The sequence below is a fragment of the Nothobranchius furzeri genome, chromosome 2 (assembly GCF_043380555.1).
Source record: "Nothobranchius furzeri strain GRZ-AD chromosome 2, NfurGRZ-RIMD1, whole genome shotgun sequence".
In the NCBI taxonomy this organism is placed as follows: domain Eukaryota; kingdom Metazoa; phylum Chordata; class Actinopteri; order Cyprinodontiformes; family Nothobranchiidae; genus Nothobranchius; species Nothobranchius furzeri.
This window is the reverse complement of record NC_091742.1, coordinates 27,621,330-27,643,736: the sequence shown is the minus strand read 5'-3', so window position 1 is coordinate 27,643,736 and position 22,407 is coordinate 27,621,330. Positions and strand designations below refer to the sequence as shown.

The following is a 22,407-nucleotide window of genomic DNA, read 5'->3' as shown; positions in this document are numbered from 1 at the left end:
ATCATTAAGTATTTCATATTCTCTGCAAATCTTTGAAAGTTTTTTCATTTGTTTCTGAAAAATGTCTTAGGACATTATTGATTGCCTCTTGCAATGCATTAATTGATTTTGGAGATGGAACCAAGGGTCTTATTATGCTCTTCGTAATACTGTATCGAATGAGAACGGATGCTGACATCCACAAATCAAACTTCCAATCTTGCAAATATCCACTTTCTTTAATGCAAGTGATGGTGCTCTACACAAGAATTTTGCCCTTTGCAAATGGTTGCTAGTATTTCACTGATTGATATTTTGACCATTGTGGGATTGCTGCGGGAATAGTTCCAAATCCTCAATTTATGGATCTATGAACAAGCACATTGCAGTCCAGTCATATTTAGTATTCTTTCCGCTATACTCTCAAAGTTCTAGGGTTTCATGGTGTAATGGTCAGCACTCTGGACTTTGAATCCAGCGATCTGAGTTCAAATCTCAGTGAAACCTTTGCCTGTTTTGATATCTAGGACAATCAATGGTGCCCAAGATTTCTCTTTGAAATTTTCATTGAAGGAATCATGAAATGTATTATTTGATTTGAAATGATGAAATGAGAAATTGTCTTTTTTCAAAATGCTAACCAATTCAAAGTGTTTCTCCCACTCATCGACTTTGCTGAAACCCGGGATTGAACCAGGGACCTTTATATCTTCAGTCTAACGCTCTCCCAACTGAGCTATTCCAGCGGACAAAACTGTTCATTCACCCAAAAATGCCAAGTGACTATATTGGATCCAACAGCATTCCACACTTGGCACTGGTAACAAACGTTTGTCAGTTGAGTTTTTCAGTTGATTGCCTCCAAGTCTGTGATGGTGGGAAATGATCAAAAAGCTCATCTACATATGAAGGAACTGTACCTGGACATTGATCAAAAGGCGCAGTTGGATCTTATACGTTATCTGCTCAGACTCAGTAAAATCTTAACTTTTCTTTCAATATCTACCAATGTGTGTTGCATTCTCATGCCTCCTACAGTCATGGAAAAACCGATTCTGTTGCATGTCATTCAATACAAGCTATGCTCTAACAATTATATACCGTGTTGCCACAAATCTTTGGTTTCTCACAAATAAAATCATTGTGAGAATCGTGACAAAAAGGTTAAAATACAGCGGGTCTTCGGTTCCATGGTGTAATGGTTAGCACTCTGGACTCTGAATCCAGCGATCTGAGTTCAAGTCTCAGTGGAACCAAATTGGTTAAATGCTTCTCAAGTCTTCTGTCACAAGAAGACAACTGGTGAGGAAATTTTTAATCATTAAGTATTTCATATTCTCTGCAAATCTTTGAAAGTTTTTTCATTTGTTTCTGAAAAATGTCTTAGGACATTATTGATTGCCTCTTGCAATGCATTAATTGATTTTGGAGATGGAACCAAGGCTCTTATTATGCTCTTCGTAATACTGTATCGAATGAGAACGGATGCTGACATTCACAAATCAAACTTCCAATCCTGCAAATATCCACTTTGTTTAATGCAAGTGATGGTCTCTACACAAGAATTTTGCCCTTTGCAAATGGTTGCTAGTATTTCACTGATTGATATTTTGACCATTGTGGGATTGCTGCGGGAATGGTTCCAAGTCCTCAATTTATGGATCTATGAACAAGCACATTGCAGTCCAGTCATATTTAGTATTCTTTCCGCTATACTCTCAAAGTTCTAGGGTTTCATGGTGTAATGGTCAGCACTCTGGACTTTGAATCCAGTGATCTGAGTTCAAATCTCAGTGAAACCTTTGCCTGTTTTGATATCTAGGACAATCAATGGTGCCCAAGATTTCTCTTTGAAATTTTCATTGAAGGAATCATGAAATGTATTACTTGATTTGAAATGATGAAATGAGAAATTGTCTTTTTTCAAAATGCTAACCAATTCAAAGTGTTTCTCCCACTCATAGACTTTGCTGAAACCCGGGATTGAACCAGGGACCTTTAGATCTTCAGTCTAACGCTCTCCCAACTGAGCTATTCCAGCGGACAAAACTGTTCATTGACCCAAAAATGCCAAGTGACTATATTGGATCCAACAGCATTCCACACTTGGCACTGGTAACAAACGTTTGTCAGTTGAGTTTTTCAGTTGATTGCCTCCAAGTCTGTGATGGTGGGAAATGATCAAAAAGCTCATCTACATATGAAGGAACTGTACCTGGACATTGATCAAAAGGCGCAGTTGGATCTTATACGTTATCTGCTCAGACTCAGTAAAATCTTAACTTTTCTTTCAATATCTACCAATGTGTGTTGCATTCTCATGCCTCCTACAGTCATGGAAAAACCGATTCTGTTGCATGTCATTCAATACAAGCTATGCTCTAACAATTATAAACCGTGTTGCCACAAATCTTTGGTTTTCTCACAAATAAAATCATTGTGAGAATCGTGACAAAAAGGTTAAAATACAGCGGGTCTTCGGTTCCATGGTGTAATGGTTAGCACTCTGGACTCTGAATCCAGCGATCTGAGTTCAAGTCTCAGTGGAACCAAATTGGTTAAATGCATCTCAAGTGTTCTGTCACAAGAAGACAATTGGTGAGGAAATTTATAATCATTAAGTATTTCATATTCTCTGCAAATCTTTGAAAGTTTTTTCATTTGTTTCTGAAAAATGTCTTAGGACATTATTGATTGCCTCTTGCAATGCATTAATTGATTTTGGAGATGGAACCAAGGGTCTTATTATGCTCTTCGTAATACTGTATCGAATGAGAACGGATGCTGACATTCACAAATCAAACTTCCAATCTTGCAAATATCCACTTTGTTTAATGCAAGAGATGGTCTCTACACAAGAATTTTGCCCTTTGCAAATGGTTGCTAGTATTTCACTGATTGATATTTTGACCATTGTGGGATTGCTGCGGGAATGGTTCCAAGTCCTCAGTTTATGGATCTATGAACAAGCACATTGCAGTCCAGTCATATTTAGTATTCTTTCCACTATACTCTCAAAGTTCTAGGGTTTCATGGTGTAATGGTCAGCACTCTGGACTTTGAATCCAGCAATCTGAGTTCAAATCTCAGTGAAACCTTTGCCTGTTTTGATATCTAGGACAATCAATGGTGTCCAAGATTTCTCTTTGAAATTTTCATTGAAGGAATCATGAAATGTATTACTTGATTTGAAATGATGAAATGAGAAATTGTCTTTTTTAAAAATGCTAACCAATTCAAAGTGTTTCTCCCACTCATCGACTTTGCTGAAACCTGGGATTGAACCAGGGACCTTTAGATCTTCAGTCTAACGCTCTCCCAACTGAGCTATTCCAGCAGACAAAACTGTTCATTGCCCCAAAAATCCCAAGTGACTATATTGGATCCAACAGCATTCCACACTTGGCACTGGTAACAAACGTTTGTCAGTTGAGTTTTTCAGTTGATTGCCTCCAAGTCTGTGATGGTGGGAAATGATCAAAAAGCTCATCTACATATGAAGGAACTGTACCTGGACATTGATCAAAAGGCGCAGTTGGATCTTATACGTTATCTGCTCAGACTCAGTAAAATCTTACCTTTTCTTTCAATATCTACCAAAGTGTGTTGCATTCTCATGCCTCCTACAGTCATGGAAAAACCGATTCTGTTGCATGTCATTCAATACAAGCTATGCTCTAACAATTATATACCGTGTTGCCACAAATCTTTGGTTTTCTCACAAATAAAATCATTGTGAGAATCGTGACAAAAAGGTTAAAATACAGCGGGTCTTCGGTTCCATGGTGTAATGGTTAGCACTCTGGACTCTGAATTCAGCAATCTGAGTTCAAGTCTCAGTGGAACCAAATTGGTTAAATGCTTCTCAAGTGTTCTGTCACAAGAAGACAATTGGTGAGGAAATTTATAATCATTAAGTATTTCATATTCTCTGCAAATCTTTGAAAGTTTTTTCATTTGTTTCTGAAAAATGTCTTAGGACATTATTGATTGCCTCTTGCAATGCATTAATTGATTTTGGAGATGGAACCAAGGGTCTTATTATGCTCTTCGTAATACTGTATCGAATGAGAACGGATGCTGACATTCACAAATCAAACTTCCAATCTTGCAAATATCCACTTTGTTTAATGCAAGTGATGGGCTCTACACAAGAATTTTGCCCTTTGCAAATGGTTGCTAGTATTTCACTGATTGATATTTTGACCATTGTGGGATTGCTGCGGGAATGGTTCCAAATCCTCAATTTATGGATCTATGAACAAGCACATTGCAGTCCAGTCATATTTAGTATTCTTTCCGATATACTCTCAAAGTTCTAGGGTTTCATGGTGTAATGGTCAGCACTCTGGACTTTGAATCCAGCGATCTGAGTTCAAATCTCAGTGAAACCTTTGACTGTTTTGATATCTAGGACAATCAATGGTGCCCAAGATTTCTCTTTGAAATTTTCATTGAAGGAATCATGAAATGTATTACTTGATTTGAAATGATGAAATGAGAAATTGTCTTTTTTCAAAATGCTAACCAACTCAAAGTGTTTCTCCCACTCATAGACTTTGCTGAAACCCGGGATTGAACCAGGGACCTTTAGATCTTCAGTCTAACGCTCTCCCAACTGAGCTATTCCAGCGGACAAAACTGTTCATTCACCCAAAAATGCCAAGTGACTATATTGGATCCAACAGCATTCCACACTTGGCACTGGTAACAAACGTTTGTCAGTTGAGTTTTTCAGTTGATTGCCTCCAAGTCTGTGATGGTGGGAAATGATCAAAAAGCTCATCTACATATGAAGGAACTGTACCTGGACATTGATCAAAAGGCGCAGTTGGATCTTATACGTTATCTGCTCAGACTCAGTAAAATCTTAACTTTTCTTTCAATATCTACCAATGTGTGTTGCATTCTCATGCCTCCTACAGTCATGGAAAAACCGATTCTGTTGCATGTCATTCAGTACAAGCTATGCTCTAACAATTATATACCGTGTTTCCACAAATCTTTGGTTTCTCACAAATAAAATCATTGTGAGAATCGTGACAAAAAGGTTAAAATACAGCGGGTCTTCGGTTCCATGGTGTAATGGTTACCACTCTGGACTCTTGAATCCAGCGATCTGAGTTCAAGTCTCAGTGGAACCAAATTGGTTAAATGCTTCTCAAGTGTTCTGTCACAAGAAGACAATTGGTGAGGAAATTTACAATCATTAAGTATTTCATATTCTCTGCAAATCTTTGAAAGTTTTTTCATTTGTTTCTGAAAAATTTCTTAGGACATTATTGATTGCCTCTTGCAATGCATTAATTGATTTTGGAGATGGAACCAAGGGTCTTATTATGCTCTTCGTAATACTGTATCGAATGAGAACGGATGTTGACATTCATAAATCAAACTTCCAATCTTGCAAATATCCACTTTGTTTAATGCAAGTGATGGTCTCTACACAAGAATTTTGGCCTTTGCAAATGGTTGCTAGTATTTCACTGATTGATATTTTGACCATTGTGGGATTGCTGCGGGAATGGTTCCAAGTCCTCAATTTATGGATCTATGAACAAGCACATTGCAGTCCAGTCATATTTAGTATTCTTTCCACTATACTCTCAAAGTTCTAGGGTTTCATGGTGTAATGGTCAGCACTCTGGACTCTGAATCCAGCGATCTGAGTTCAAATCTCAGTGAAACCTTTGCCTGTTTTGATATCTAGGACAATCAATGGTGTCCAAGATTTCTCTTTGAAATTTTCATTGAAGGAATCATGAAATGTATTACTTGATTTGAAATGATGAAATGAGAAATTGTCTTTTTTCAAAATGCTAACCAATTCAAAGTGTTTCTCCCACTCATAGACTTTGCTGAAACCCGGGATTGAACCAGGGACCTTTAGATCTTCAGTCTAACGCTCTCCCAACTGAGCTATTCCAGCGGACAAAACTTTTCATTCACCCAAAAATGCCAAGTGACTATATTGGATCCAACAGCATTCCACACTTGGCACTGGTAACAAACGTTTGTCAGTTGAGTTTTTCAGTTGATTGCCTCCAAGTCTGTGATGGTGGGAAATGATCAAAAAGCTCATCTACATATGAAGGAACTGTACCTGGACATTGATCAAAAGGCGCAGTTGGATCTTATACGTTATCTGCTCAGACTCAGTAAAATCTTATTTTTTCTTTCAATATCTACCAATGTGTGTTGCATTCTCATGCCTCCTACAGTCATGGAAAAACCGATTCTGTTGCATGTCATTCAATACAAGCTATGCTCTAACAATTATATACCGTGTTTCCACAAATCTTTGGTTTCTCACAAATAAAATCATTGTGAGAATCGTGGCAAGAAGGTTAAAATTCAGCGGGTCTTCGGTTCCATGGTGTAATGGTTACCACTCTGGACTCTGAATCCAGCGATCTGAGTTCAAGTCTCAGTGGAACCAAATTGGTTAAATGCTTCTCAAGTGTTCTGTCACAAGAAGACAATTGGTGAGGAAATTTACAATCATTAAATATTTCATATTCTCTGCAAATCTTTGAAAGTTTTTTCATTTGTTTCTGAAAAATGTCTTAGGACATTATTGATTGCCTCTTGCAATGCATTAATTGATTTTGGAGATGGAACCAAGGGTCTTATTATGCTCTTCGTAATACTGTATCGAATGAGAACGGATGCTGACATTCATAAATCAAACTTCCAATCTTGCAAATATCCAGTTTGTTTAATGCAAGTGATGGTCTCTACACAAGAATTTTGCCCTTTGCAAATGGTTGCTAGTATTTCACTGATTGATATTTTGACCATTGTGGGATTGCTGCGGGAATGGTTCCAAGTCCTCAATTTATGGATCTATGAACAAGCACATTGCAGTCCAGTCATATTTAGTATTCTTTCCACTATACTCTCAAAGTTCTAGGGTTTCATGGTGTAATGGTCAGCACTCTGGACTCTGAATCCAGCGATATGAGTTCAAATCTCAGTGAAACCTTTGCCTGTTTTGATATCTAGGACAATCAATGGTGTCCAAGATTTCTCTTTGAAATTTTCATTGAAGGAATCATGAAATGTATTTCTTGATTTGAAATGATGAAATGAGAAATTGTCTTTTTTAAAAATGCTAACCAATTCAAAGTGTTTCTCCCACTCATAGACTTTGCTGAAACCCGGGATTGAACCAGGGACCTTTAGATCTTCAGTCTAACACTCTCCCAACTGAGCTATTCCAGCTGACAAAACTGTTTATTGACCCAAAAATTTCAAGTGACTATATTGGATCCAACAGCATTCCACACTTGGCACTGGTAACAAACGTTTGTCAGTTGAGTTTTTCAATTGATTGCCTCCAAGTCTGTGATGGTGGGAAATGATCAAAAAGCTCATCTACATATGAAGGAACTGTACCTGGACATTGATCAAAAGGCGCAGTTGGATCGTATACGTTATCTGCTCAGACTCAGTAAAATCTTAACTTTTCTTTCAATATCTACCAATGCGTGTTGCATTCTCATGCCTCCTACAGTCATGGAAAAACCGATTCTGTTGCATGTCATTCAATACAAGCTATGCTCTAACAATTATATACCGTGTTGCCACAAATCTTTGGTTTTCTCACAAATAAAATCATTGTGAGAATCGTAACAAAAAGGTTAAAATACAGCGGGTCTTCGGTTCCATGGTGTAATGGTTAGCACTCTGGACTCTGAATCCAGCGATGTGAGTTCAAGTCTCAGTGGAACCAAATTGGTTAAATGCTTCTCAAGTGTTCTGTCACAAGAAGACAATTGGTGAGGAAATTTATAATCATTAATTATTTCATATTCTCTGCAAATCTTTGAAAGTTTTTTCATTTGTTTCTGAAAAATGTCTTAGGACATTATTGATTGCCTCTTGCAATGCATTAATTGATTTTGGAGATGGAACCAAGGGTCTTATTATGCTCTTCGTAATACTGTATCGAATGAGAACGGATTCTGACATTCACAAATCAAACTTCCAATCTTGCAAATATCCACTTTGTTTAATGCAAATGATGGTCTCTACACAAGAATTTTGCCCTTTGCAAATGGTTGCTAGTATTTCACTGATTGATATTTTGACCATTGTGGGATTGCTGCGGGAATGGTTCCAAGTCCTCAATTTATGGATCTATGAACAAGCACATTGCAGTGCAGTCATATTTAGTATTCTTTCCACTATACTCTCAAAGTTCTAGGGTTTCATGGTGTAATGTTCAGCACTCTGGACTTTGAATCCAGCGATCTGAGTTCTAATCTTAGTGAAACCTTTGCCTGTTTTGATATCTAGGACAATCAATGGTGCCCAAGATTTCTCTTTGAAATTTTCATTGAAGGAATCATGAAATGTATTACTTGATTTGAAATGACGAAATGAGAAATTGTCTTTTTTTCAAAATGATAACCAATTCAAAGTGTTTCTCCCACTCATAGACTTTGCTGAAACCCGGGATTGAAGCAGGGACCTTTAGATCTTCAGTCTAACGCTCTCCCAACTGAGCTATTCCAGCGGACAAAACTGTTCATTGACCCAAAAATGCCAAGTGACTATATTGGATCCAACAGCATTCCACACTTGGCACTGGTAACAAACGTTTGTCAGTTGAGTTTTTCAGTTGATTGCCTCCAAGTCTGTGATGGTGGGAAATGATCAAAAAGCTCATCTACATATGAAGGAACTGTACCTGGACATTGATCAAAAGGCGCAGTTGGATCTTATACGTTATCTGCTCAGACTCAGTAAAATCTTAACTTTTCTTTCAATATCTACCAATGTGTGTTGCATTCTCATGCCTCCTACAGTCATGGAAAAACCGATTCTGTTGCATGTCATTCAATACAAGCTATGCTCTAACAATTATATACCGTGTTGCCACAATTCTTTGGTTTTCTCACAAATAAAATCATTGTGAGAATCGTGACAAAAAGGTTGAAATACACCGGGTCTTTGGTTCCATGGTGTAATGGTTAGCACTCTGGACTCTGAATCCAGCGATCTGAGTTCAAGTCTCAGTGGAACCAAATTGGTTAAATGCTTCTCAAGTGTTCTGTCACAAGAAGACAATTGGTGAGGAAATTTATAATCATTAAGTATTTCATATTCTCTGCAAATCTTTGAAAGTTTTTTCATTTGTTTCTGAAAAATGTCTTAGGACATTATTGATTGCCTCTTGCAATGCATTAATTGATTTTGGAGATGGAACCAAGGGTCTTATTATGCTCTTCGTAATACTGTATCGAATGAGAACGGATGCTGACATCCACAAATCAAACTTCCAATCTTGCAAATATCCACTTTGTTTAATGCAAGTGATGGTCTCTACACAAGAATTTTGCCCTTTGCAAATGGTTGCTAGTATTTCACTGATTGATATTTTGACCATTGTGGGATTGCTGCGGGAATGGTTCCAAGTCCTCAATTTATGGATCTATGAACAAGCACATTGCAGTCCAGTCATATTTAGTATTCTTTCCACTATACTCTCACAGTTCTAGGGTTTCATGGTGTAATGGTCAGCACTCTGGACTTTGAATCCAGCGATCTGAGTTCAAATCTCAGTGAAACCTTTGCCTGTTTTGATATCTAGGACAATTAATGGTGTCCAAGATTTCTCTTTGAAATTTTCATTGAAGGAATCATGAAATGTATTACTTGATTTGAAATGATGAAATGAGAAATTGTCTTTTTTCAAAATGCTAACCAATTCAAAGTGTTTCTCCCACTCATCGACTTTGCTGAAACCTGGGATTGAACCAGGGACCTTTAGATCTTCAGTCTAACGCTCTCCCAACTGAGCTATTCCAGCAGACAAAACTGTTCATTGCCCCAAAAATCCCAAGTGACTATATTGGATCCAACAGCATTCCACACTTGGCACTGGTAACAAACGTTTGTCAGTTGAGTTTTTCAGTTGATTGCCTCCAAGTCTGTGATGGTGGGAAATGATCAAAAAGCTCATCTACATATGAAGGAACTGTACCTGGACATTGATCAAAAGGCGCAGTTGGATCTTATACGTTATCTGCTCAGACTCAGTAAAATCTTAACTTTTCTTTCAATATCTACCAATGTGTGTTGCATTCTCATGCCTCCTACAGTCATGGAAAAACCGATTCTGTTGCATGTCATTCAATACAAGCTATGCTCTAACAATTATAAACCGTGTTGCCACAAATCTTTGGTTTGCTCACAAATAAAATCATTGTGAGAATCGTGACAAAAAGGTTAAAATACAGCGGGTCTTCGGTTCCATGGTGTAATGGTTAGCACTCTGGACTCTGAATCCAGCGATCTGAGTTCAAGTCTCAGTGAAACCAAATTGGTTAAATGCTTCTCAAGTGTTCTGTCACAAGAAGACAATTGGTGAGGAAATTTATAATCATTAAGTATTTCATATTCTCTGCAAATCTTTGAAAGTTTTTTCATTTGTTTCTGAAAAATGTCTTAGGACATTATTGATTGCCTCTTGCAATGCATTAATTGATTTTGGAGATGGAACCAAGGGTCTTATTATGCTCTTCGTAATACTGTATCGAATGAGAACGGATGCTGACATTCACAAATCAAACTTCCAATCTTGCAAATATCCACTTTGTTTAATGCAAGTGATGGTCTCTACACAAGAATTTTGCCCTTTGCAAATGGTTGCTAGTATTTCACTGACTGATATTTTTACCATTGTGGGATTGCTGCGGGAATGGTTCCAAGTCCTCAATTTATGGATCTATGAACAAGCACATTGCAGTCCAGTCATATTTAGTATTCTTTCCACTATACTCTCAAAGTTCTAGGGTTTCATGGTGTAATGGTCAGCACTCTGGACTTTGAATCCAGCGATCTGAGTTCAAATCTCAGTGAAACCTTTGCCTGTTTTGATATCTAGGACAATCAATGGTGCCCAAGATTTCTCTTTGAAATTTTCATTGAAGGAATCATGAAATGTATTACTTGATTTGAAATGATGAAATGAGAAATTGTCTTTTTTCAAAACGCTAACCAATTCAAAGTGTTTCTCCCACTCATAGACTTTGCTGAAACCCGGGATTGAACCAGGGACCTTTAGATCTTCAGTCTAACGCTCTCCCAACTGAGCTATTCCAGCGGACAAAACTGTTCATTCACCCAAAAATGCCAAGTGACTATATTGGATCCAACAGCATTCCACACTTGGCACTGGTAACAAACGTTTGTCAGTTGAGTTTTTCAGTTGATTGCCTCCAAGTCTGTGATGGTGGGAAATGATCAAAAAGCTCATCTACATATGAAGGAACTGTACCTGGACATTGATCAAAAGGCGCAGTTGGATCTTGTACGTTATCTGCTCAGACTCAGTAAAATCTTAACTTTTCTTTCAATATCTACCAATGTGTGTTGCATTCTCATGCCTCCTACAGTCATGGAAAAACCGATTCTGTTGCATGTCATTCAATACAAGCTATGCTCTAACAATTATATACCGTGTTGCCACAAATCTTTGGTTTTCTCACAAATAAAATCATTGTGAGAATCGTGACAAAGAGGTTAAAATACAGTGCGTCTTCGGTTCCATGGTGTAATGGTTAGCACTCTGGACTCTGAATCCAGCGATCTGAGTTCAAGTCTCAGTGGAACCAAATTGGTTAAATGCTTCTCAAGTGTTCTGTCACAAGAAGACAATTGGTGAGGAAATTTATAATCATTAAGTATTTCATATTCTCTGCAAATCTTTGAAAGTTTTTTCATTTGTTTCTGAAAAATGTCTTAGGACATTATTGATTGCCTCTTGCAATGCATTAATTGATTTTGGAGATGGAACCAAGGGTCTTATTATGCTCTTCGTAATACTGTATCGAATGAGAACGGATGCTGACATTCACAAATCAAACTTCCAATCTTGCAAATATCCACTTTGTTTAATGCAAGTGATGGTCTCTACACAAGAATTTTGCCCTTTGCAAATGTTTGCTTGTATTTCACTGATTGATATTTTGACCATTGTGGGATTGCTGCGGGAATGGTTCCAAGTCCTCAATTTATGGATCTATGAACAAGCACATTGCAGTCCAGTCATATTTAGTATTCTTTCCACTATACTCTCAAAGTTCTAGGGTTTCATGGTGTAATGGTCAGCACTCTGGACTTTGAATCCAGCGATCTGAGTTCAAATCTCAGTGAAACCTTTGCCTGTTTTGATATCTAGGACAATCAATGGTGCCCAAGATTTCTCTTTGAAATTTTCATTGAAGGAATCATGAAATGTATTACTTGATTTGAAATGATGAAATGAGAAATTGTCTTTTTTCAAAAAGCTAACCAATTCAAAGTGTTTCTCCCACTCATAGACTTTGCTGAAACCCGGGATTGAACCAGGGACCTTAAGATCTTCAGTCTAACGCTCTCCCAACTGAGCTATTCCAGCGGACAAAACTGTTCATTGACCCAAAAATGCCAAGTGACTATATTGGATCCAACAGCATTCCACACTTGGCACTGGTAACAAACGTTTGTCAGTTGAGTTTTTCAGTTGATTGCCTCCAAGTCTGTGATGGTGGGAAATGATCAAAAAGCGCATCTACATATGAAGGAACTGTACCTGGACATTGATCAAAAGGCGCAGTTGGATCTTATACGTTATCTGCTCAGACTCAGTAAAATCTTAACTTTTCTTTCAATATCTACCAATGTGTGTTGCATTCTCATGCCTCCTACAGTCATGGAAAAACCGATTCTGTTGCATGTCATTCAATACAAGCTATGCTCTAACAATTATAAACCGTGTTGCCACAAATCTTTGGTTTTCTCACAAATAAAATCATTGTGAGAATCGTGACAAAAAGGTTAAAATACAGCGGGTCTTTGGTTCCATGGTGTAATGGTTAGCACTCTGGACTCTGAATCCAGCGATCTGAGTTCAAGTCTCAGTGGAACCAAATTGGTTAAATGCTTCTCAAGTGTTCTGTCACAAGAAGACAATTGGTGAGGAAATTTATAATCATTAAGTATTTCATATTCTCTGCAAATCTTTGAAAGTTTTTTCATTTGTTTCTGAAAAATGTCTTAGGACATTATTGATTGCCTCTTGCAATGCATTAATTGATTTTGGAGATGGAACCAAGGGTCTTATTATGCTCTTCGTAATACTGTATCGAATGAGAACGGATGCTGACATTCACAAATCAAACTTCCAATCTTGCAAATATCCACTTTGTTTAATGCAAGAGATGGTCTCTACACAAGAATTTTGCCCTTTGCAAATGGTTGCTAGTATTTCACTGATTGATATTTTGACCATTGTGGGATTGCTGCGGGAATGGTTCCAAGTCCTCAGTTTATGGATCTATGAACAAGCACATTGCAGTCCAGTCATATTTAGTATTCTTTCCACTATACTCTCAAAGTTCTAGGGTTTCATGGTGTAATGGTCAGCACTCTGGACTTTGAATCCAGCAATCTGAGTTCAAATCTCAGTGAAACCTTTGCCTGTTTTGATATCTAGGACAATCAATGGTGTCCAAGATTTCTCTTTGAAATTTTCATTGAAGGAATCATGAAATGTATTACTTGATTTGAAATGATGAAATGAGAAATTGTCTTTTTTCAAAATGCTAACCAATCCAAAGTGTTTCTCCCACTCATAGACTTTGCTGAAACCCGGGATTGAACCAGGGACCTTTAGATCTTCAGTCTAACGCTCTCCCAACTGAGCTATTCCAGCTGACAAAACTGTTCATTGACCAAAAAATGCCAAGTGACTATATTGGATCCAACAGCATTCCACACTTGGCACTGGTAACAAACGTTTGTCAGTTGAGTTTTTCAATCGATTGCCTCCAAGTCTGTGATGGTGGGAAATGATCAAAAAGCTCATCTACATATGAAGGAACTGTACCTGGACATTGATCAAAAGGCGCAGTTGGATCTTATATGTTATCTGCTCAGACTCAGTAAAATCTTAACTTTTCTTTCAATATCTACCAATGTGTGTTGCATTCTCATGCCTCCTACAGTCATGGAAAAACCGATTCTGTTGCATGTCATTCAATACAAGCTATGCTCTAACAATTATATACCGTGTTGCCACAAATCTTTGGTTTTCTCACAAATAAAATCATTGTGAGAATCGTGACAAAGAGGTTAAAATACAGTGGGTCTTCGGTTCCATGGTGTAATGTTTAGCACTCTGGACTCTGAATCCAGCGATCTGAGTTCAAGTCTCAGTGGAACCAAATTGGTTAAATGCTTCTCAAGTGTTCTGTCACAAGAAGACAATTGGTGAGGAAATTTATAATCATTAAGTATTTCATATTCTCTGCAAATCTTTGAAAGTTTTTTCATTTGTTTCTGAAAAATGTCTTAGGACATTATTGATTGCCTCTTGCAATGCATTAATTGATTTTGGAGATGGAACCAAGGGTCTTATTATGCTCTTCGTAATACTGTATCGAATGAGAACGGATGCTGACATTCACAAATCAAACTTCCAATCTTGCAAATATCCACTTTGTTTAATGCAAGTGATGGTCTCTACACAAGAATTTTGCCCTTTGCAAATGTTTGCTTGTATTTCACTGATTGATATTTTGACCATTGTGGGATTGCTGCGGGAATGGTTCCAAGTCCTCAATTTATGGATCTATGAACAAGCACATTGCAGTCCAGTCATATTTAGTATTCTTTCCACTATTCTCTCAAAGTTCTAGGGTTTCATGGTGTAATGGTCAGCACTCTGGACTTTGAATCCAGCGATCTGAGTTCAAATCTCAGTGAAACCTTTGCCTGTTTTGATATCTAGGACAATCAATGGTGCCCAAGATTTCTCTTTGAAATTTTCATTGAAGGAATCATGAAATGTATTACTTGATTTGAAATGATGAAATGAGAAATTGTCTTTTTTCAAAAAGCTAACTAATTCAAAGCGTTTCTCCCACTCATAGACTTTGCTGAAACCCGGGATTGAACCAGGGACCTTTAGATCTTCAGTCTAACGCTCTCCCAACTGAGCTATTCCAGCGGACAAAACTGTTCATTGACCCAAAAATGCCAAGTGACTATATTGGATCCAACAGCATTCCACACTTGGCACTGGTAACAAACGTTTGTCAGTTGAGTTTTTCAGTTGATTGCCTCCAAGTCTGTGATGGTGGGAAATGATCAAAAAGCGCATCTACATATGAAGGAACTGTACCTGGACATTGATCAAAAGGCGCAGTTGGATCTTATACGTTATCTGCTCAGACTGAGTAAAATCTTAACTTTTCTTTCAATATCTACCAATGTGTGTTGCATTCTCATGCCTCCTACAGTCATGGAAAAACCGATTCTGTTGCATGTCATTCAATACAAGCTATGCTCTAACAATTATAAACCGTGTTGCCACAAATCTTTGGTTTTCTCACAAATAAAATCATTGTGAGAATCGTGACAAAAAGGTTAAAATACAGCGGGTCTTTGGTTCCATGGTGTAATGGTTAGCACTCTGGACTCTGAATCCAGCGATCTGAGTTCAAGTCTCAGTGGAACCAAATTGGTTAAATGCTTCTCAAGTGTTCTGTCACAAGAAGACAATTGGTGAGGAAATTTATAATCATTAAGTATTTCATATTCTCTGCAAATCTTTGAAAGTTTTTTCATTTGTTTCTGAAAAATGTCTTAGGACATTATTGATTGCCTCTTGCAATGCATTAATTGATTTTGGAGATGGAACCAAGGGTCTTATTATGCTCTTCGTAATACTGTATCGAATGAGAACGGATGCTGACATTCACAAATCAAACTTCCAATCTTGCAAATATCCACTTTGTTTAATGCAAGAGATGGTCTCTACACAAGAATTTTGCCCTTTGCAAATGGTTGCTAGTATTTCACTGATTGATATTTTGACCATTGTGGGATTGCTGCGGGAATGGTTCCAAGTCCTCAGTTTATGGATCTATGAACAAGCACATTGCAGTCCAGTCATATTTAGTATTCTTTCCACTATACTCTCAAAGTTCTAGGGTTTCATGGTGTAATGGTCAGCACTCTGGACTTTGAATCCAGCAATCTGAGTTCAAATCTCAGTGAAACCTTTGCCTGTTTTGATATCTAGGACAATCAATGGTGTCCAAGATTTCTCTTTGAAATTTTCATTGAAGGAATCATGAAATGTATTACTTGATTTGAAATGATGAAATGAGAAATTGTCTTTTTTCAAAATGCTAACCAATTCAAAGTGTTTCTCCCACTCATAGACTTTGCTGAAACCCGGGATTGAACCAGGGACCTTTAGATCTTCAGTCTAACGCTCTCCCAACTGAGCTATTCCAGCTGACAAAACTGTTCATTGACCCAAAAATGCCAAGTGACTATATTGGATCCAACAGCATTCCACACTTGGCACTGGTAACAAACGTTTGTCAGTTGAGTTTTTCAATCGATTGCCTCCAAGTCTGTGATGGTGGGAAATGATCAAAAAGCTCATCTACATATGAAGGAACTGTACCTGGACATTGATCAAAAGGCGCAGTTGGATCTTATATGTTATCTGCTCAGACTCAGTAAAATCTTAACTTTTCTTTCAATATCTACCAATGTGTGTTGCATTCTCATGCCTCCTACAGTCATGGAAAAACCAATTCTGTTGCATGTCATTCAATACAAGCTATGCTCTAACAATTATATACCGTGTTTCCACAAATCTTTGGTTTCTCACAAATAAAATCATTGTGAGAATCGTGACAAAAAGGTTAAAATACAGCGGGTCTTCGGTTCCATGGTGTAATGGTTAGCACTCTGGACTCTGAATCCAGCGATCTGAGTTCAAGTCTCAGTGGAACCAAATTGGTTAAATGCTTCTCAAGTGTTCTGTCACAAGAAGACAATTGGTGAGGAAATTTACAATCATTAAGTATTTCATATTCTCTGCAAATCTTTGAAAGTTTTTTCATTTGTTTCTGAAAAATTTCTTAGGACATTATTGATTGCCTCTTGCAATGCATTAATTGATTTTGGAGATGGAACCAAGGGTCTTATTATGCTCTTCGTAATACTGTATTGAATGAGAACGGATGCTGACATTCATAAATCAAACTTCCAATCTTGCAAATATCCACTATGTTTAATGCAAGTGATGGTCTCTACACAAGAATTTTGCCCTTTGCAAATGGTTGCTAGTATTTCACTGATTGATATTTTGACCATTGTGGGATTGCTGCGGGAATGGTTCCAAGTCCTCAATTTATGGATCTATGAACAAGCACATTGCAGTCCAGTCATATTTAGTATTCTTTCCGCTATACTCTCAAAGTTCTAGGGTTTCATGGTGTAATGGTCAGCACTCTGGACTTGGAATCCAGCGATCTGAGTTCAAATCTCAGTGAAACCTTTGCCTGTTTTGATATCTAGGACAATCAATGGTGCCCAAGATTTCTCTTTGAAATTTTCATTGAAGGAATCATGAAATGTATTACATGATTTGAAATGATGAAATGAGAAATTGTCTTTTTTCAAAATGCTAACCAACTCAAAGTGTTTCTCCCACTCATAGACTTTGCTGAAACCCGGGATTGAACCAGGGACCTTTAGATCTTCAGTCTAACGCTCTCCCAACTGAGCTATTCCAGCGGACAAAACTGTTCATTCACCCAAAAATGCCAAGTGACTATATTGGATCCAACAGCATTCCACACTTGGCACTGGTAACAAACGATGGTCAGTTGAGTTTTTCATTTGATTGCCTCCAAGTCTGTGATGGTGGGAAATGATCAAAAAGCTCATCTACATATGAAGGAACTGTACCTGGACATTGATCAAAAGGCGCAGTTGGATCTTATACGTTATCTGCTCAGACTCAGTAAAATCTTAACTTTTCTTTCAATATCTACCAATGTGTGTTGCATTCTCATGCCTCCTACAGTCATGGAAAAACCGATTCTGTTGCATGTCATTCAATACAAGCTATGCTCTAACAATTATATACCGTGTTGCCACAAATCTTTGGTTTTCTCACAAATAAAATCATTGTGAGAATCGTGACAAAGAGGTTAAAATACAGTGGGTCTTCGGTTCCATGGTGTAATGGTTAGCACTCTGGACTCTGAATCCAGCGATCTGAGTTCAAGTCTCAGTGGAACCAAATTGGTTAAATGCTTCTCAAGTGTTCTGTCACAAGAAGACAATTGGTGAGGAAATTTATAATCATTAAGTATTTCATATTCTCTGCAAATCTTTGAAAGTTTTTTCATTTGTTTCTGAAAAATGTCTTAGGACATTATTGATTGCCTCTTGCAATGCATTAATTGATTTTGGAGATGGAACCAAGGGTCTTATTATGCTCTTCGTAATACTGTATCGAATGAGAACGGATGCTGACATTCACAAATCAAACTTCCAATCTTGCAAATATCCACTTTGTTTAATGCAAGTGATGGTCTCTACACAAGAATTTTGCCCTTTGCAAATGTTTGCTTGTATTTCACTGATTGATATTTTGACCATTGTGGGATTGCTGCGGGAATGGTTCCAAGTCCTCAATTTATGGATCTATGAACAAGCACATTGCAGTCCAGTCATATTTAGTATTCTTTCCACTATTCTCTCAAAGTTCTAGGGTTTCATGGTGTAATGGTCAGCACTCTGGACTTTGAATCCAGCGATCTGAGTTCAAATCTCAGTGAAACCTTTGCCTGTTTTGATATCTAGGACAATCAATGGTGCCCAAGATTTCTCTTTGAAATTTTCATTGAAGGATTCATGAAATGTATTACTTGATTTGAAATGATGAAATGAGAAATTGTCTTTTTTCAAAAAGCTAACCAATTCAAAGCGTTTCTCCCACTCATAGACTTTGCTGAAACCCGGGATTGAACCAGGGACCTTTAGATCTTCAGTCTAACGCTCTCCCAACTGAGCTATTCCAGCGGACAAAACTGTTCATTCACCCAACAATGCCAAGTGACTATATTGGATCCAACAGCATTCCACACTTGGCACTGGTAACAAACGTTTGTCAGTTGAGTTTTTCAGTTGATTGCCTCCAAGTCTGTGATGGTGGGAAATGATCAAAAAGCGCATCTACATATGAAGGAACTGTACCTGGACATTGATCAAAAGGCGCAGTTGGATCTTATACGTTATCTGCTCAGACTCAGTAAAATCTTAACTTTTCTTTCAATATCTACCAATGTGTGTTGCATTCTCATGCCTCCTACAGTCATGGAAAAACCGATTCTGTTGCATGTCATTCAATACAAGCTATGCTCTAACAATTATAAACCGTGTTGCCACAAATCTTTGGTTTTCTCACAAATAAAATCATTGTGAGAATCGTGACAAAAAGGTTAAAATACAGCGGGTCTTTGGTTCCATGGTGTAATGGTTAGCACTCTGGACTCTGAATCCAGCGATCTGAGTTCAAGTCTCAGTGGAACCAAATTGGTTAAATGCTTCTCAAGTGTTCTGTCACAAGAAGACAATTGGTGAGGAAATTTATAATCATTAAGTATTTCATATTCTCTGCAAATCTTTGAAAGTTTTTTCATTTGTTTCTGAAAAATGTCTTAGGACATTATTGATTGCCTCTTGCAATGCATTAATTGATTTTGGAGATGGAACCAAGGGTCTTATTATGCTCTTCGTAATACTGTATCGAATGAGAACGGATGCTGACATTCACAAATCAAACTTCCAATCTTGCAAATATCCACTTTGTTTAATGCAAGAGATGGTCTCTACACAAGAATTTTGCCCTTTGCAAATGGTTGCTAGTATTTCACTGATTGATATTTTGACCATTGTGGGATTGCTGCGGGAATGGTTCCAAGTCCTCAGTTTATGGATCTATGAACAAGCACATTGCAGTCCAGTCATATTTAGTATTCTTTCCACTATACTCTCAAAGTTCTAGGGTTTCATGGTGTAATGGTCAGCACTCTGGACTTTGAATCCAGCAATCTGAGTTCAAATCTCAGTGAAACCTTTGCCTGTTTTGATATCTAGGACAATCAATGGTGTCCAAGATTTCTCTTTGAAATTTTCATTGAAGGAATCATGAAATGTATTACTTGATTTGAAATGATGAAATGAGAAATTGTCTTTTTTCAAAATGCTAACCAATTCAAAGTGTTTCTCCCACTCATAGACTTTGCTGAAACCCGGGATTGAACCAGGGACCTTTAGATCTTCAGTCTAACGCTCTCCCAACTGAGCTATTCCAGCTGACAAAACTGTTCATTGACCCAAAAATGCCAAGTGACTATATTGGATCCAACAGCATTCCACACTTGGCACTGGTAACAAACGTTTGTCAGTTGAGTTTTTCAATCGATTGCCTCCAAGTCTGTGATGGTGGGAAATGATCAAAAAGCTCATCTACATATGAAGGAACTGTACCTGGACATTGATCAAAAGGCGCAGTTGGATCTTATATGTTATCTGCTCAGACTCAGTAAAATCTTAACTTTTCTTTCAATATCTACCAATGTGTGTTGCATTCTCATGCCTCCTACAGTCATGGAAAAACCAATTCTGTTGCATGTCATTCAATACAAGCTATGCTCTAACAATTATATACCGTGTTTCCACAAATCTTTGGTTTCTCACAAATAAAATCATTGTGAGAATCGTGACAAAAAGGTTAAAATACAGCGGGTCTTCGGTTCCATGGTGTAATGGTTAGCACTCTGGACTCTGAATCCAGCGATCTGAGTTCAAGTCTCAGTGGAACCAAATTGGTTAAATGCTTCTCAAGTGTTCTGTCACAAGAAGACAATTGGTGAGGAAATTTACAATCATTAAGTATTTCATATTCTCTGCAAATCTTTGAAAGTTTTTTCATTTGTTTCTGAAAAATTTCTTAGGACATTATTGATTGCCTCTTGCAATGCATTAATTGATTTTGGAGATGGAACCAAGGGTCTTATTATGCTCTTCGTAATACTGTATTGAATGAGAACGGATGCTGACATTCATAAATCAAACTTCCAATCTTGCAAATATCCACTATGTTTAATGCAAGTGATGGTCTCTACACAAGAATTTTGCCCTTTGCAAATGGTTGCTAGTATTTCACTGATTGATATTTTGACCATTGTGGGATTGCTGCGGGAATGGTTCCAAGTCCTCAATTTATGGATCTATGAACAAGCACATTGCAGTCCAGTCATATTTAGTATTCTTTCCGCTATACTCTCAAAGTTCTAGGGTTTCATGGTGTAATGGTCAGCACTCTGGACTTGGAATCCAGCGATCTGAGTTCAAATCTCAGTGAAACCTTTGCCTGTTTTGATATCTAGGACAATCAATGGTGCCCAAGATTTCTCTTTGAAATTTTCATTGAAGGAATCATGAAATGTATTACATGATTTGAAATGATGAAATGAGAAATTGTCTTTTTTCAAAATGCTAACCAACTCAAAGTGTTTCTCCCACTCATAGACTTTGCTGAAACCCGGGATTGAACCAGGGACCTTTAGATCTTCAGTCTAACGCTCTCCCAACTGAGCTATTCCAGCGGACAAAACTGTTCATTCACCCAAAAATGCCAAGTGACTATATTGGATCCAACAGCATTCCACACTTGGCACTGGTAACAAACGATGGTCAGTTGAGTTTTTCAGTTGATTGCCTCCAAGTCTGTGATGGTGGGAAATGATCAAAAAGCTCATCTACATATGAAGGAACTGTACCTGGACATTGATCAAAAGGCGCAGTTGGATCTTATACGTTATCTGCTCAGACTCAGTAAAATCTTAACTTTTCTTTCAATATCTACCAATGTGTGTTGCATTCTCATGCCTCCTACAGTCATGGAAAAACCGATTCTGTTGCATGTCATTCAATACAAGCTATGCTCTAACAATTATATACCGTGTTGCCACAAATCTTTGGTTTTCTCACAAATAAAATCATTGTGAGAATCGTGACAAAAAGGTTAAAATACAGCGGGTCTTCGGTTCCATGGTGTAATGGTTAGCACTCTGGACTCTGAATCCAGCGATCTGAGTTCAAGTCTCAGTGAAACCAAATTGGTTAAATGCTTCTCAAGTGTTCTGTCACAAGAAGACAATTGGTGAGGAAATTTATAATCATTAAGTATTTCATATTCTCTGCAAATCTTTGAAAGTTTTTTCATTTGTTTCTGAAAAATGTCTTAGGACATTATTGATTGCCTCTTGCAATGCATTAATTGATTTTGGAGATGGAACCAAGGGTCTTATTATGCTCTTCGTAATACTGTATCGAATGAGAACGGATGCTGACATTCACAAATCAAACTTCCAATCTTGCAAATATCCACTTTGTTTAATGCAAGTGATGGTCTCTACACAAGAATTTTGCCCTTTGCAAATGGTTGCTAGTATTTCACTGATTGATATTTTGACCATTGTGGGATTGCTGCGGGAATGGTTCGAAGTCCTCAATTTATGGATCTATGAACAAGCACATTGCAGTCCAGTCATA

The 22,407-nt window shown here is 37.6% G+C and overlaps 49 non-coding genes across 49 annotated transcripts; 32 read left to right on the top strand and 17 right to left on the bottom strand.

Annotated features, from left to right (window-relative positions):
- Positions 1–414: 414 nt before the first annotated feature.
- trnaq-uug (transfer RNA glutamine (anticodon UUG)) lies at positions 415–486 on the top strand. Its single transcript has one exon. It is a non-coding gene; the product is annotated as a tRNA-Gln (tRNA).
- A 166-nt stretch (positions 487–652) lies between these two features.
- Positions 653–725, bottom strand: trnaf-gaa (transfer RNA phenylalanine (anticodon GAA)). Its single transcript has one exon. It is a non-coding gene; the product is annotated as a tRNA-Phe (tRNA).
- Positions 726–1,163: 438 nt separating this feature from the next.
- Positions 1,164–1,235, top strand: trnaq-cug (transfer RNA glutamine (anticodon CUG)). Its single transcript has one exon. It is a non-coding gene; the product is annotated as a tRNA-Gln (tRNA).
- A 474-nt stretch (positions 1,236–1,709) lies between these two features.
- On the top strand, positions 1,710–1,781 carry trnaq-uug (transfer RNA glutamine (anticodon UUG)). The gene has a single exon. It is a non-coding gene; the product is annotated as a tRNA-Gln (tRNA).
- A 166-nt stretch (positions 1,782–1,947) lies between these two features.
- Positions 1,948–2,020, bottom strand: trnaf-gaa (transfer RNA phenylalanine (anticodon GAA)). The gene has a single exon. It is a non-coding gene; the product is annotated as a tRNA-Phe (tRNA).
- Positions 2,021–2,459: 439 nt separating this feature from the next.
- Positions 2,460–2,531, top strand: trnaq-cug (transfer RNA glutamine (anticodon CUG)). The gene has a single exon. It is a non-coding gene; the product is annotated as a tRNA-Gln (tRNA).
- A 474-nt stretch (positions 2,532–3,005) lies between these two features.
- trnaq-uug (transfer RNA glutamine (anticodon UUG)) lies at positions 3,006–3,077 on the top strand. The gene has a single exon. It is a non-coding gene; the product is annotated as a tRNA-Gln (tRNA).
- Positions 3,078–3,243: 166 nt separating this feature from the next.
- trnaf-gaa (transfer RNA phenylalanine (anticodon GAA)) lies at positions 3,244–3,316 on the bottom strand. The gene has a single exon. It is a non-coding gene; the product is annotated as a tRNA-Phe (tRNA).
- Positions 3,317–3,755: 439 nt separating this feature from the next.
- On the top strand, positions 3,756–3,827 carry trnaq-cug (transfer RNA glutamine (anticodon CUG)). Its single transcript has one exon. It is a non-coding gene; the product is annotated as a tRNA-Gln (tRNA).
- Positions 3,828–4,301: 474 nt separating this feature from the next.
- Positions 4,302–4,373, top strand: trnaq-uug (transfer RNA glutamine (anticodon UUG)). The gene has a single exon. It is a non-coding gene; the product is annotated as a tRNA-Gln (tRNA).
- Positions 4,374–4,539: 166 nt separating this feature from the next.
- On the bottom strand, positions 4,540–4,612 carry trnaf-gaa (transfer RNA phenylalanine (anticodon GAA)). The gene has a single exon. It is a non-coding gene; the product is annotated as a tRNA-Phe (tRNA).
- Positions 4,613–5,597: 985 nt separating this feature from the next.
- On the top strand, positions 5,598–5,669 carry trnaq-cug (transfer RNA glutamine (anticodon CUG)). Its single transcript has one exon. It is a non-coding gene; the product is annotated as a tRNA-Gln (tRNA).
- Positions 5,670–5,835: 166 nt separating this feature from the next.
- Positions 5,836–5,908, bottom strand: trnaf-gaa (transfer RNA phenylalanine (anticodon GAA)). Its single transcript has one exon. It is a non-coding gene; the product is annotated as a tRNA-Phe (tRNA).
- Positions 5,909–6,346: 438 nt separating this feature from the next.
- On the top strand, positions 6,347–6,418 carry trnaq-cug (transfer RNA glutamine (anticodon CUG)). The gene has a single exon. It is a non-coding gene; the product is annotated as a tRNA-Gln (tRNA).
- A 474-nt stretch (positions 6,419–6,892) lies between these two features.
- Positions 6,893–6,964, top strand: trnaq-cug (transfer RNA glutamine (anticodon CUG)). The gene has a single exon. It is a non-coding gene; the product is annotated as a tRNA-Gln (tRNA).
- Positions 6,965–7,130: 166 nt separating this feature from the next.
- On the bottom strand, positions 7,131–7,203 carry trnaf-gaa (transfer RNA phenylalanine (anticodon GAA)). The gene has a single exon. It is a non-coding gene; the product is annotated as a tRNA-Phe (tRNA).
- A 439-nt stretch (positions 7,204–7,642) lies between these two features.
- Positions 7,643–7,714, top strand: trnaq-cug (transfer RNA glutamine (anticodon CUG)). Its single transcript has one exon. It is a non-coding gene; the product is annotated as a tRNA-Gln (tRNA).
- Positions 7,715–8,427: 713 nt separating this feature from the next.
- Positions 8,428–8,500, bottom strand: trnaf-gaa (transfer RNA phenylalanine (anticodon GAA)). Its single transcript has one exon. It is a non-coding gene; the product is annotated as a tRNA-Phe (tRNA).
- A 439-nt stretch (positions 8,501–8,939) lies between these two features.
- Positions 8,940–9,011, top strand: trnaq-cug (transfer RNA glutamine (anticodon CUG)). Its single transcript has one exon. It is a non-coding gene; the product is annotated as a tRNA-Gln (tRNA).
- Positions 9,012–9,485: 474 nt separating this feature from the next.
- trnaq-uug (transfer RNA glutamine (anticodon UUG)) lies at positions 9,486–9,557 on the top strand. The gene has a single exon. It is a non-coding gene; the product is annotated as a tRNA-Gln (tRNA).
- Positions 9,558–9,723: 166 nt separating this feature from the next.
- trnaf-gaa (transfer RNA phenylalanine (anticodon GAA)) lies at positions 9,724–9,796 on the bottom strand. The gene has a single exon. It is a non-coding gene; the product is annotated as a tRNA-Phe (tRNA).
- Positions 9,797–10,235: 439 nt separating this feature from the next.
- trnaq-cug (transfer RNA glutamine (anticodon CUG)) lies at positions 10,236–10,307 on the top strand. Its single transcript has one exon. It is a non-coding gene; the product is annotated as a tRNA-Gln (tRNA).
- Positions 10,308–10,781: 474 nt separating this feature from the next.
- On the top strand, positions 10,782–10,853 carry trnaq-uug (transfer RNA glutamine (anticodon UUG)). The gene has a single exon. It is a non-coding gene; the product is annotated as a tRNA-Gln (tRNA).
- Positions 10,854–11,019: 166 nt separating this feature from the next.
- Positions 11,020–11,092, bottom strand: trnaf-gaa (transfer RNA phenylalanine (anticodon GAA)). The gene has a single exon. It is a non-coding gene; the product is annotated as a tRNA-Phe (tRNA).
- A 439-nt stretch (positions 11,093–11,531) lies between these two features.
- On the top strand, positions 11,532–11,603 carry trnaq-cug (transfer RNA glutamine (anticodon CUG)). The gene has a single exon. It is a non-coding gene; the product is annotated as a tRNA-Gln (tRNA).
- A 474-nt stretch (positions 11,604–12,077) lies between these two features.
- trnaq-uug (transfer RNA glutamine (anticodon UUG)) lies at positions 12,078–12,149 on the top strand. Its single transcript has one exon. It is a non-coding gene; the product is annotated as a tRNA-Gln (tRNA).
- A 166-nt stretch (positions 12,150–12,315) lies between these two features.
- Positions 12,316–12,388, bottom strand: trnaf-gaa (transfer RNA phenylalanine (anticodon GAA)). Its single transcript has one exon. It is a non-coding gene; the product is annotated as a tRNA-Phe (tRNA).
- A 439-nt stretch (positions 12,389–12,827) lies between these two features.
- On the top strand, positions 12,828–12,899 carry trnaq-cug (transfer RNA glutamine (anticodon CUG)). Its single transcript has one exon. It is a non-coding gene; the product is annotated as a tRNA-Gln (tRNA).
- Positions 12,900–13,373: 474 nt separating this feature from the next.
- Positions 13,374–13,445, top strand: trnaq-uug (transfer RNA glutamine (anticodon UUG)). Its single transcript has one exon. It is a non-coding gene; the product is annotated as a tRNA-Gln (tRNA).
- A 166-nt stretch (positions 13,446–13,611) lies between these two features.
- Positions 13,612–13,684, bottom strand: trnaf-gaa (transfer RNA phenylalanine (anticodon GAA)). Its single transcript has one exon. It is a non-coding gene; the product is annotated as a tRNA-Phe (tRNA).
- Positions 13,685–14,123: 439 nt separating this feature from the next.
- trnaq-cug (transfer RNA glutamine (anticodon CUG)) lies at positions 14,124–14,195 on the top strand. Its single transcript has one exon. It is a non-coding gene; the product is annotated as a tRNA-Gln (tRNA).
- Positions 14,196–14,669: 474 nt separating this feature from the next.
- On the top strand, positions 14,670–14,741 carry trnaq-uug (transfer RNA glutamine (anticodon UUG)). Its single transcript has one exon. It is a non-coding gene; the product is annotated as a tRNA-Gln (tRNA).
- A 166-nt stretch (positions 14,742–14,907) lies between these two features.
- On the bottom strand, positions 14,908–14,980 carry trnaf-gaa (transfer RNA phenylalanine (anticodon GAA)). The gene has a single exon. It is a non-coding gene; the product is annotated as a tRNA-Phe (tRNA).
- Positions 14,981–15,419: 439 nt separating this feature from the next.
- Positions 15,420–15,491, top strand: trnaq-cug (transfer RNA glutamine (anticodon CUG)). Its single transcript has one exon. It is a non-coding gene; the product is annotated as a tRNA-Gln (tRNA).
- Positions 15,492–15,965: 474 nt separating this feature from the next.
- trnaq-uug (transfer RNA glutamine (anticodon UUG)) lies at positions 15,966–16,037 on the top strand. The gene has a single exon. It is a non-coding gene; the product is annotated as a tRNA-Gln (tRNA).
- Positions 16,038–16,203: 166 nt separating this feature from the next.
- trnaf-gaa (transfer RNA phenylalanine (anticodon GAA)) lies at positions 16,204–16,276 on the bottom strand. The gene has a single exon. It is a non-coding gene; the product is annotated as a tRNA-Phe (tRNA).
- Positions 16,277–16,714: 438 nt separating this feature from the next.
- On the top strand, positions 16,715–16,786 carry trnaq-cug (transfer RNA glutamine (anticodon CUG)). Its single transcript has one exon. It is a non-coding gene; the product is annotated as a tRNA-Gln (tRNA).
- Positions 16,787–17,260: 474 nt separating this feature from the next.
- On the top strand, positions 17,261–17,332 carry trnap-ugg (transfer RNA proline (anticodon UGG)). The gene has a single exon. It is a non-coding gene; the product is annotated as a tRNA-Pro (tRNA).
- Positions 17,333–17,498: 166 nt separating this feature from the next.
- Positions 17,499–17,571, bottom strand: trnaf-gaa (transfer RNA phenylalanine (anticodon GAA)). The gene has a single exon. It is a non-coding gene; the product is annotated as a tRNA-Phe (tRNA).
- Positions 17,572–18,010: 439 nt separating this feature from the next.
- On the top strand, positions 18,011–18,082 carry trnaq-cug (transfer RNA glutamine (anticodon CUG)). The gene has a single exon. It is a non-coding gene; the product is annotated as a tRNA-Gln (tRNA).
- A 474-nt stretch (positions 18,083–18,556) lies between these two features.
- Positions 18,557–18,628, top strand: trnaq-uug (transfer RNA glutamine (anticodon UUG)). Its single transcript has one exon. It is a non-coding gene; the product is annotated as a tRNA-Gln (tRNA).
- Positions 18,629–18,794: 166 nt separating this feature from the next.
- On the bottom strand, positions 18,795–18,867 carry trnaf-gaa (transfer RNA phenylalanine (anticodon GAA)). Its single transcript has one exon. It is a non-coding gene; the product is annotated as a tRNA-Phe (tRNA).
- Positions 18,868–19,306: 439 nt separating this feature from the next.
- Positions 19,307–19,378, top strand: trnaq-cug (transfer RNA glutamine (anticodon CUG)). The gene has a single exon. It is a non-coding gene; the product is annotated as a tRNA-Gln (tRNA).
- Positions 19,379–19,852: 474 nt separating this feature from the next.
- Positions 19,853–19,924, top strand: trnaq-uug (transfer RNA glutamine (anticodon UUG)). The gene has a single exon. It is a non-coding gene; the product is annotated as a tRNA-Gln (tRNA).
- A 166-nt stretch (positions 19,925–20,090) lies between these two features.
- Positions 20,091–20,163, bottom strand: trnaf-gaa (transfer RNA phenylalanine (anticodon GAA)). The gene has a single exon. It is a non-coding gene; the product is annotated as a tRNA-Phe (tRNA).
- A 438-nt stretch (positions 20,164–20,601) lies between these two features.
- Positions 20,602–20,673, top strand: trnaq-cug (transfer RNA glutamine (anticodon CUG)). Its single transcript has one exon. It is a non-coding gene; the product is annotated as a tRNA-Gln (tRNA).
- Positions 20,674–21,147: 474 nt separating this feature from the next.
- On the top strand, positions 21,148–21,219 carry trnap-ugg (transfer RNA proline (anticodon UGG)). The gene has a single exon. It is a non-coding gene; the product is annotated as a tRNA-Pro (tRNA).
- Positions 21,220–21,385: 166 nt separating this feature from the next.
- trnaf-gaa (transfer RNA phenylalanine (anticodon GAA)) lies at positions 21,386–21,458 on the bottom strand. The gene has a single exon. It is a non-coding gene; the product is annotated as a tRNA-Phe (tRNA).
- A 439-nt stretch (positions 21,459–21,897) lies between these two features.
- Positions 21,898–21,969, top strand: trnaq-cug (transfer RNA glutamine (anticodon CUG)). Its single transcript has one exon. It is a non-coding gene; the product is annotated as a tRNA-Gln (tRNA).
- Positions 21,970–22,407: the final 438 nt, after the last annotated feature.